At 50.4% G+C, this 10,625-nt stretch overlaps 1 long non-coding RNA gene across 1 annotated transcript; it reads left to right on the top strand.

Annotated features, from left to right (window-relative positions):
* The first annotated feature begins 4,931 nt into the window (after window positions 1-4,931).
* Window positions 4,932-10,625, top strand: LOC124463967. Its single transcript, XR_006955682.1, has 3 exons — window positions 4,932-5,945; window positions 10,262-10,415; window positions 10,553-10,625. It is a non-coding gene; the product is annotated as an uncharacterized LOC124463967 (long non-coding RNA).

Raw genomic sequence — 10,625 nt, 5'->3', positions numbered from 1 at the left:
ACATGCTGCTCCCAGGGTCAGGGTAGAGCTCTGAGGTGGCCTGCTAATGATGACTTGCACTAAAACCCTCAACAGGGGAGGGCATGTCTGATGTCAACAGGCCACCAACTTTAGTTACTGTAAATAGAGCGGTCTCATTTGCCATAAAGCTTTGGGCTTTATTATTTATGATGTCAAGTAATAAAATATCAGAATGAGTCTCACTGAGGTCCCTGTGTCTCTGTTGAATCAACAATGGAAAGTTGGGGGTGTGTGCGCCTGCAAGATTGTGTGTGTGTGTGTGCGCGCTGGTATGCAAGCAGGAGTGTCTGTTTGTGTGCATCAGTACAGATGTGTGTGTGTGTTTTCTCTGGAAGTCTGGCGAGGTGTTAGTCATAAGGGTCAGCTCAGTGGAGGCGGCGTTGCAGGGCAGGGGTAGTCCCTCTCTGACCCCCACCACCCCCTCCCCCCCCGCCCCCATCTCTCTGCTGACAGGCTCCTATGCAGACCTGCCACTCAACCCTCTTCACCAACAATGGCATAAATTCCTCTCTGTTTGTTTGGTTAAGGACATGGCTCTCTCGAACCCGGAGACTCTTCGGGACTCGCGGCGGTCTCAGTCGCGCACTCGAGGTGGTGTCAATCTGGACGCCAGAAATACAAGTTCGGAGAGCGCACTTAGAACAGTGGGGGCGAGTGTTTAAGAAGGGGTCGATTTTATTCATTTAACCTGAACGATGAAGCAAACTGGTTCTGATGGAAGATGCCAGTGGGCAAACCTTAACATGTTGACATGTTCCGCTAAGGTTTCGCTCCAAGGTGGAATCAATCCAGTCCTATTGAAGGCTTGACAGTCTGCATGGGAGTCTACATTCACCGGCTCATTGTAACGTCAGTGCCTCAACTCAACTGCCAACTAAGGAGAGCACGCACACACACACACACACACAGGCACACACACACACACATCAAGTGCACAGTCCTAGGCCTTCGCCGAAGCCTCAGGTAGAGAGTTAGACCAACATCTACCTGTGTAAACATTCACACACAAATAACTAGGCTGGGAGAAGAAAAGGCCGAGGCAGCAGGAGGATTATCCCTCAGATATGAATAGGGGCCCGATTATGAGCGCTGTGTCACACAGGCGTATACAGCTGTCAGGCTGAGATGTCTGGAGGCTGTTGGGGGAGGCTGGAGCTGATTGGGGGAGGCTGGGGCTGGGTGGGGGAGGCTGGGGGAGGCTGGGGCTGGTTCGGGAGGATGGAGGCTGGGGTTGCGGGGGGAGTGGCCCCTTCAGAAAAAACATGAAGGAACAGAAGCCTCAGTGAGCTTGAAAGCGGTCGGCACAGTGTGGTCTGACCTGTGGCTTGGTGGCCCGTGTTCAACACGATTAGGACAAAGGCCCCTGGAGCAATGTGGTAAGCCTAATGGTAGCTTTAAGCCGAGCTCCAACCGTTGTGAGTGTGAAGGTTGACCTACGGCTGTGTGTCAAGTGTCACCTTTTAACCACTCCGTACAAATGCCCAGACGATGTCTATGCCAGGGGCCTTTTCCCATGAGCCTCCTCCAAGGCCACAGTCAGTGACACTCCAAGTGTTGTTTTTCTTCTTCTAATGAAGATTACAACTCCAGAGTCAGAATCACTCCTCACTTTCCTCCAGGAATCTCAAGGTTTGTATTTACTGGCCCACCCCCACCCACCACCCCCTGCTGGGTCGACATAATGGCTCCATACAGGGCAGAGGTTCTGGGCTCAGATGAGGAGGTGGCTTATATGTTTGAGCCACAATGAACCATCCCCCCCCCCTTCACCTCCTGAGCCCAAACACAAACATGCCTCACGTGCCACACAAAGAAGGAAGCGAGAGGAGAAAACCGAGTTTGACACAACACAGTAGGCCTGCGAGATTAAGCTGAGGTGAAGCACTGTGAAATGAGCTTATCAGGCCCAGATAAGGAGAGATACACTCAGGAATGGGCTTAATGTTTTACACATGGCTTTCGGAGGGCCTAAAGAGGAAATGGGTGAAGATGAGATGAGGGTGATGCAGTGTTGTGGCTGAAATAGCCCTGCCTAGACCGGTTTGGCCTACCCCACGCAGCTTCACCCTACATCCACCAGAGCTTGCGGCCAATACTAATAAAAAATAAGTGCGACGTCGTTATTTGTGGCTTTGCTTCCCAGACATAAACAACAAAAGGCAATTATGATCGGCAACCACAACTCTTAAATCAACTGATCGTGTCTGGCCACACAGGAAGCCGCCTGGTTTGATCTGGGTTCAGACGCAGCATAACAAATAAGTTGTCTTTTAGCAGAGGAGCAGTATGCGCCAAACCACAACAAAGAATGAGATTGATTCACCCACCTAGCAAAACAACAAACACCTGCAGTTGCGCTTGGGGTCAAACAAGACACAAATCCAACACACAATATTTTGACAGATATTTCTGTGAATTTACTGTTCATGTCCTAGCACCAAATCTATTCGAGGTTTGCCTTTTGCATAAAAAGCCCTTCCAGACTTATGAAAAATAAATCATCTTTGCGTTGATAGCATCTATATCAACGTGTTGATATCTACGTATTGATTTAGCCGCATCATGTAAACAACTACTCTATCGTTTAAGCGATGATTGTCAATGATTGATTCATTGATTATCACTGGATGATTTGTAGTAGTAGGCCGACCAAGTATGACCCAGCAGTACGAGTCTGGAAGACTAACTTCAGGATGACAGGGCAACTTCAACTGTCATCTTTACATTTTACATTTACACAGTTAGCAGACGATCTATCACACTCTTGTCTCCTTCCGCCATGACACGTTTCTCTGCTTCGCACAGCTGAAACATAAGGTGTGTTCGACTTCATGCGGCGCCAACAGACGGCTGCAGCCGGCTGCCTTGAAGCTGAGCATGCCATTGGCTACTTCAAGTCAGCCGGGCTGCAGGCGGCTGCATGAAGTCGAACACACCTATAAGCTTGGCGTTGGAGTGACATGGTCTACATGATCGACCAGGCTCGGCGGATTGCATTCTCCCGTCGAGTTTGCTGTGAGACGAGTTTGCTGTGAGACGAGTTTGCTGCGAGACGCTGACAGAGTGCATGCTGGGAGAGCCCTCGGGGGGGCCCGTCGACGGCGGTCTGATGTATAGTTCCTGTTTAGCCTCGCGTTTAACGGGATTGCTGAGCAGTTTATGAAAGGAAAAACTCTCACACACACAAACGTACACGTATACACACTGTGTCCATGGAGCATTGGACTGCCAATCAAGAGGAGGCAAATTCAAGATGAAGAAGATGAATATTGGAGTTGCTTTCCCATCTGATTTAACAGCGAGTGACCCTGAGAGCCAGTCAGGGCTGCACCATCACTGTCAGCCAGAAAGGCGGCTGGGAGGAGGAGGGGAGGTGTGAGTGAACGAGGCGATAAGACCATTAACTTCAGACACTGTGTGTCTCCCCTCCACCTCAGACAGACAGGGGAGGGTGGCCCGCTGCTGCTGATAGCAGCAGTGCATCTGCTCTCGGTTTAAGCAGGGACTTTATGAAAGGCCCACTGCTCTCCCTCCCCAGACCCCAGCCTCCCCTGGCCTTCCTTCCCTCCCTCCTCAAACCTCTGCCTGCCCTGGCCCCAGGCCTCTCCAGCCTCTCCAACCTTCTTTCTTTCTTTTTCTTCCTCTCCATATCTCCCCCATTGTCCTTCCCCTGCTAAACACACACACAAATGCCCCCACAAGGTTTTCCGCGAACAATTCTCCCACATGTATCTATATGTACCGAGCCACTTATCTGCAGCTAAAATAGACATTATTTTGTCTAGCACCAGCAGGCTAGCAGTTCGATGAGAGTCCAAGTCTAGCCACGTCCTGTCAGTAAGGGATCAGTGCTGTCACTGGGGGCTTGGAACCCCAGCGCTGACTGCACAGTCCTACAGAACAGGCAGATCATAGTGCAGTCTAAAGGCCCCATTAGCTTAACTCCAAGGTTCTTTAGTCAAACACATGTTTCAGGTACCTGCTTCTATTGCATTTAGCTTGAAGTCAGAGCACGCCAGAGGAATGTTGTTTTGCGAATGTTTGTTCTGTCGTGTGTCTTTGAATCCACTACGTCTTTACGATTGTCTGGTTTGTCCTCTGTTTTGCCATCTATGGTGCCTTCCTCTGTGGGGGGAGGTGGGGTAGGAAGGAGAGGTGGGGCAGGGGGGAGAGGAGGGGTACGTGGGGGGAGGAGAGACGAGGGGGGAGTAGGAGCGAGTAAAGGGAGAGAGGAGAGAGGAAAGAGTGTAGCAGGAAGAGGGGGAGTGAGAGGAGAGAAAGAAACGAGAGGAGGAAGAGGGGAGAGGAGGGAAAGGAGGGAGAGGAGAGGAGAGGAGGGGAGGGGGAGGGGAGATGTGGGTGCTGAGTGAGGTGTCAGGAGACAGAGGACACTCTTCTATTTCCCTTTCTGCTGTCCTACTGCTGGTCAGACCGTCCAACAGCCTGACCAGGCCGCACTGCACGACTGAGAGCCTCTCTAATTTGGTGATGATCTGTAAGATGACCTGTCTGGCCTTGTGGTGAGACGCAGAGTGGGAGTCCAAGGATTTCCTTACCCTCTCTTTCTCTCTATTTCTCTCTTTCTCTCCCCGTCTCCCTCTCTCTGTCTCACTCTCCCTCTCCCCCTGTGTCTCTCTCTCTCTCCCCCTGTCTCCCACTCTCCCCCCCCCCCCCCCCCCGCCTCCTCTCTCTCTCTCTCCCCCCTCTCTGTTGGCTGGACAATAGCCCCCCCCCCCCCCCCCCTCCTCAGACCCAGGGAGACCATGGCCCCGGCTCTTAGGTTTGTCATGCACTCTGGGTAAACTGAGACACCACCAATAATTGATGATGATGTAGGGCATGGCATCTGACCAGGCTAGTCAACAGACACTTTCGTGTTGCCCCTCCTGGGGGGGGGGGGGGGGGGGGGGGTCATGATCCTACCACCTCCATTTGCAGTAATTGATTTCGGAGGAGATTCTTGCCCCCCACTGCTGCCCTTAGCTCCACCTCCCACCCACCTGTCACCAACTGTCTCTTCCCATCTCATCAATGACCCAGGTGAGGTGACTAAAACGTGTACATTCAAATATTTCCTATTTGCTAAGTTGCTATTTGGGTTTGATATTGAATTTATACATCTTGATACAAACAGAAAACCCTTTCTGTCAAGGTGGAAACATGAACTGTGTTTGACTGCATATTTAAGATTTATTTTTATTGTATATTCTGTCTCATCCCCCAGAATAGCCTCAAACACCTGTGAGCTTGAATTCTTTAGTTTTTCATTTAGGAGTGCAGGGGAAGGGCTCAGTGTAGCCACCAGTCTGTCTAATCCATGCCCCCTAAAGAGGTTTAAAACACTCTGGTTTCATATAATCTTCTCGCTCAGACCCAGCCGAGCTTGAAACCTCCCCTTTGCCATGATAGGAATGGACAAATAAAGGTCTCTCCTAGCATTCTCATGAAAGGACACTGTGTGCTTGGTGGATTAGGGCCTAGTGTTTTTTTTCTCCCTTTCTCAATTAGACTGAAAAGGATGGAAAAAATAAAGACTCTTCTGTTTGCTCTCTATAATACCTGGCCTAAAGGTTTTGCAGGTCTGGCCTATCTCTTCAGGGAAATGCATGTGAACCGGGGGAATGGGGAAAAATATTTGTGTAGTCTGTGACATATAATTGTTCGGTCATAAAACAGGTAGAGTTTTGCACATCTCCAATGCATGGAATGCAAACAAAAACACATAAAGAGATGATAAAAATATTTTACAAAAATTATACGAGGTGAACTTCAACCAGTGCGTTGCATCCCCACTGGACAGAGTGCTTAGAATGATTAAGTCAGGCACTGGAAAGGACAGCTCTACCGGCAAATAGGGTCCTTCAAGTTCAAAGGCGCATGTTTTGCTTCTCCATGCTTGCAAACACACATCTCTGGTTTCCAAGGTACTTCCTTTTTGTCAGTTGTCATTTTGCTCTCCGCAAGCCATCTGTAAATTTGTATGTGTCGATATCGCTTTACGTTAGAGAAATATTGTTTGGTGTAGATAGCACTAGCTAAATGTGGGTATGCTAATGCTGCTTCCTGTTAACACCAGCAGACCACTTCAGTGCAATGCTAACGTTAGCTATGTATAGCTACTTATATGTCCAGCTCCACTGAAGGTTGTATATCAAGCCTACCGAATAATTAAAGCTTGTAGTTTGCTGAAGGTGTGCTTGTTTTTGATTATGATAACATCTTTAAAACGGAACAAGTAAAAGATACGTTTAGAATTCACGCGCCTGAAAATGTCTTCGGAACTAGAAACCATGTATCTACAAGAGATATTAACATACTTTGGGGGTGTGCAGGCTATCCATATGGTCACGATGATTGACTTCAGATTCAAAACAAAGAGTTAAGGCAGGACGTAGTGCTGCAGGCACAAAGACTGCCAACCCTCTTGTGAGTGTCTTTCCTGCAGTGAACAGGTGACCGTCCTAGCAGAGGAAATGGGTGATAATGCAAACAGATAAGGAAGAGAGGTACCTGTTGGCTTTAAGGCTGTCTTTACTAAATCAGGGCACAGTGACAAAGTGCTCCATCAGTGTCTGTCTCAATGAGGTTGAGATGCCATGGAGTCCTTATCTACCACAGCCCCAGAGCAACATTCACGCTGTTGACCTGAACAATGTTGGCTTTTCCCCCCCAGTGCAGTTGTGAGTGACAGTAGGGTGTGGATGTACTTGTGTCCAGCTTCACCCTCTGTCTATCGCTGGGGTGTTTTTCCAGTCCAGATCCCCCCCCCCTCCCCCAGCGTCTAGTCACACAATAAAGGGCGTATGTCCTCAGCACTTCCTACTGTGTTTATTTAACTGGACTTTATAATGGACCTGGCTCTCCATTCAGCATGTTGGTTTCCTCCTCGGGAGGATCTGAATGAGGGAGGGAGGGGCTGAGCAGAGAGGCTGACTCATGGTGGTTAAAGTTGCCCCCCCCCCAGCAAAGTGGAAGTACCCCATTAGATAAGAGGGAAACCATAGATAAGTTCTGATCAAAGAAACAAAGCCTAATAGTTGAAGTATGATCTCAGTTAAATGACCGCTAACTTGTTTTGCGAGTGGTAGACTGTCCTAGATCATGTCAGTGGCTTACTCTGGGTTACTTTGATCAAAAATAGCCCAGTAGTCATTTCTGATTTCGATTTCTGAATTAAGTTTGCCCAGAATGCTTTTGGAATCATCTGTATGCCAGACTATGATTGTCATCATGCGTCTCAAATCCCCTATTTGATGTTTATATCAGACCAAAGAATCATGGGATCCCAGCCCACTTAATTGCCCTGGTGAGTGTGGGCATTATAGCTGACCTCGGGGTCTGTCTGGGCTCCACTCTGATTCATGAATGACCGCGATGTGTGACAGGGTGGGGGCAGCTCGGGTGGGGAAGCTCACATGATCCCGACCCCAAAGAGCCAGGGGAGGAATGTGGACGGCCCTATTCCCCCAAAACTTTGAAGCGTCCATATCATAACTAGCTACCCCCCTCCCCCCCTCCGCGCGCCCATCCCGTAGAAGCAGCGCAGGCAGGGGGCCCACAGATAGTGGCTGCGTTTGATCTGAAGGTCGCCAGCCCCTTGCCTGTGTTGAAAGATACCTGGCCGGCGAAGCTGGCTCTTATTTAATAACATGAAGGGGAAGCGGACTCTCTCTCTCATAATTAGGCCTAATTGCCCCGGAGGTGTTGACAGACTGGCCGAGAAGACACAAACTGGCTTTATCCCTGACTTAGAGTCAGATTACCAGAGCTGTCTTATCTGTTCCAGGAGCAGGCAGGAGCCTCGGTCCTCATCTCGCTCTTCCCTCCTCTCCCCGCCGTCCCGTCACAGCCCGGGTATATTAATCAGTCAGTCTGATTTACTGGATCCCTCCTCCGGACGGCTCCGGCCTGGACGCACACTTGATGAGGCTGGGATCTCTCGCCCCGATCTGTTGCTAGTCAGGTTCTCCCTGGACCCTCTCAAGATCGAGCCCCCTGGCCATGTGACCCAGAGTGGCCAATTCACTGACCCACTGACTTGATTAAAATCTTTCTCAGCCCATCATCTTGTAGAGGTAGGCTACTTAGTTTTTTTTATTAAGGACAGTTAGAGACAGGGGAGACTTGCTGTTCAGTTTTTGTGTGTGTGTGGTTATTTCAAGTGCAATGGAATTCCAATGGAATCCATCCAGCCGTTTTCTTTTCACTTTAGTCTGGTCTCAATACGCATTTGTTGTGGTAACTTAAGTAGCACTACTCTCCTAAGTGGATAATATTTTGGTTCGATACAAATCACCGTGACGAGAGCCTGTCTGCCGTGGTGGCCGCCATGTCTGGCTGCTGCTCCAGGTGGGTGTCTTGACTATTCCAGAGCCCCTTCTGCCTGGGTTGGAGTGACATCCTGTCACTGGCTTGTTTATTTGTCTCTCTGTTCTCTGCCCCCTCCCGCACACTGGGATGTGTTTGTATTTGGGTTTGTGGGTGACTAACAACCAGGACCGCCGGCACCCATTGTTGGGGCAGCCCAGGCCCTGCTAACGCTGACGCCACAAAACAGAGGACATCGTTTTCGTCAACAAACGGAGGGACAGAGACTCAGTGCAGACAGGACGCTCTCAACGGTGACATTGTCCCGATGTCCTACCCAAGTTGGGGACGTGTCAGTCATCCCACTGGCTGTGAGTGACGTGGAGCCATCAGCGGGGGGGGGGGGGGGGGGGACACAGTGTTTACTCAAGGAAGCACCTCTGATGCCAGACATCGGTGGTGTCGTCCAGGCTCAGGAGGACAATATGGGGACCTTAATCCACCTGTTGTCACGGTGATCCTTTCTGTCATACCCCAGCTCCGCGCCGTCGGGCGGAGGAATGCGGCCTACCCACCCACGTCACCCCGGCTTAACTAATGGACCTGCCAAAAAACCCCACTGTTGACACACCGTCAAACCAACAGTGTGCTGGGCTGCCGGCAGGCCGCTTTGGGTGCTTCTCTCCGTGGCGGGGGGGTTTGGTCCGGTGTCTTTGGTGCGCTGAGGAGGACCCTGATCAAGGGGACCCTCTGGACCGGCCCTGGCGTCTTGTCCGTGTCGCTGGTGTCTTCGGTGGTAAGGGGATAGCGGCGCGGAGATGACTGTCCTCTTTGTGAGAAGTCCGACCGCGGTGCCTCCGCCGTAATCAGGAAGGCCGGCCAGAAGTCCGTCTCTGCTTGACAGATTAACATGGACAATTTAACCACTAACCCCCTGGATAGAGCCGCTGCTAAATACCTGGGGCTCTGGTTTCGGTGTGTGCACACGCAGGGGTCAGGGGTCATTCCAAATAAGAGTGAGGGGCCAGGTCGTCCCGAGGAGGCGTGTCAGGAGGGTGGGGGCTCGCCCCGGGAAACTAAGATGGCCTTTGCAACCCCCAATGGCTATTCAGCAATTATTCGCGAAGGAAATGGACGTAAACTGGTTTCCAGTTTTCCGTTTCTGTGTTGTCGTCGTCGGGGTCTCCTCCAGAGCGCGCACGTAGCCGTTTGAGAGCGCGCACGTGTCGGTGGTGGGACGGTGACGCATCGTTTCCTCTCGCATTCTTGCGGTCGACTGGATTTCCACCATGTTCTTGCCTACAGGCCTGCCTGCGCCTAGCTTTCCACACTGTGTGTGTTGATCAAAACGAGAGGGGAAAATCTCTGAATCTCTCTCTGTTTACTGTAATTAAGCTGTCGCGCGGCGTGATTTAGGACGTATTGAGTAAGAAGTCTTATCGTGTAGCCAGGAAGGTGTCTTAAACAGTGCATTCCCCTAAGCTTTATTTGTATTTACAGTCCAGAGACTAGACTGTCAATGCAGCCTTAAGATAAGACATTCAGTATTTCATTGTGTTTAATTGTTTTTGGAACGTAAAATGAAGACCAATATTAGGGCTTGTCCAAGGCCCATTCTTATTTGTTTAAATTTGATCCATGCGACAAAACCTTGCCAACTCTGTGTGTAATACACACAGTTAAGTACTCAACTGTCATGCTGACTGACTGACTTCAGGCAAGTTTCTTAAAGCTCGCTGGCCAAACTGTTTCACAAACGACTGATCCCATTCATCAACGAACAAACCTCAATGCTTGTCCGACCTGCAACTCCAAATCCCCTTCTAATCAAAATCAAATTTGACGAAATTCTCGACAAATAAACAACGGATCTCTCTCGCTCTGTGACACTGCTTCTAATGGCAGCTGGTGTTGTTTCTTCCCATTGGTGGAGAGATGCCCAGGGCGTGAGCAGAGCGTCTCCAGAGTGAGCCGCTGATGTCTCGCCCGCCCCCCTCTCCCCTGTACACCCTGCGGGGAGCTGGGGCGCCCATAAACACCCTGCACTTCAGCTGTGATGGAGGGGACCCCCCTCTGCTGTTCTCTGGGTGAGTACCTCCTACACCATGGCAACCACACACACTCACACACACACACACACACACAGACCACATCCTGTACACCGCGAGAATCCACAGCCGTAAGTGATTGGTGTCATGCTAGTTTGAATGTGGTGTTGTCACAGGTCAGGCAAAGGGGATGTTCACGTGTGGAATCTGAACACCCGGAGGGCTGAGAAGGTTCTAGAAGGACACTCA

Source organism: Hypomesus transpacificus, unplaced genomic scaffold, assembly GCF_021917145.1.
Source record: "Hypomesus transpacificus isolate Combined female unplaced genomic scaffold, fHypTra1 scaffold_31, whole genome shotgun sequence".
Classification (NCBI taxonomy): domain Eukaryota; kingdom Metazoa; phylum Chordata; class Actinopteri; order Osmeriformes; family Osmeridae; genus Hypomesus; species Hypomesus transpacificus.
This window is presented reverse-complemented; position numbering and strand designations above follow the sequence as displayed.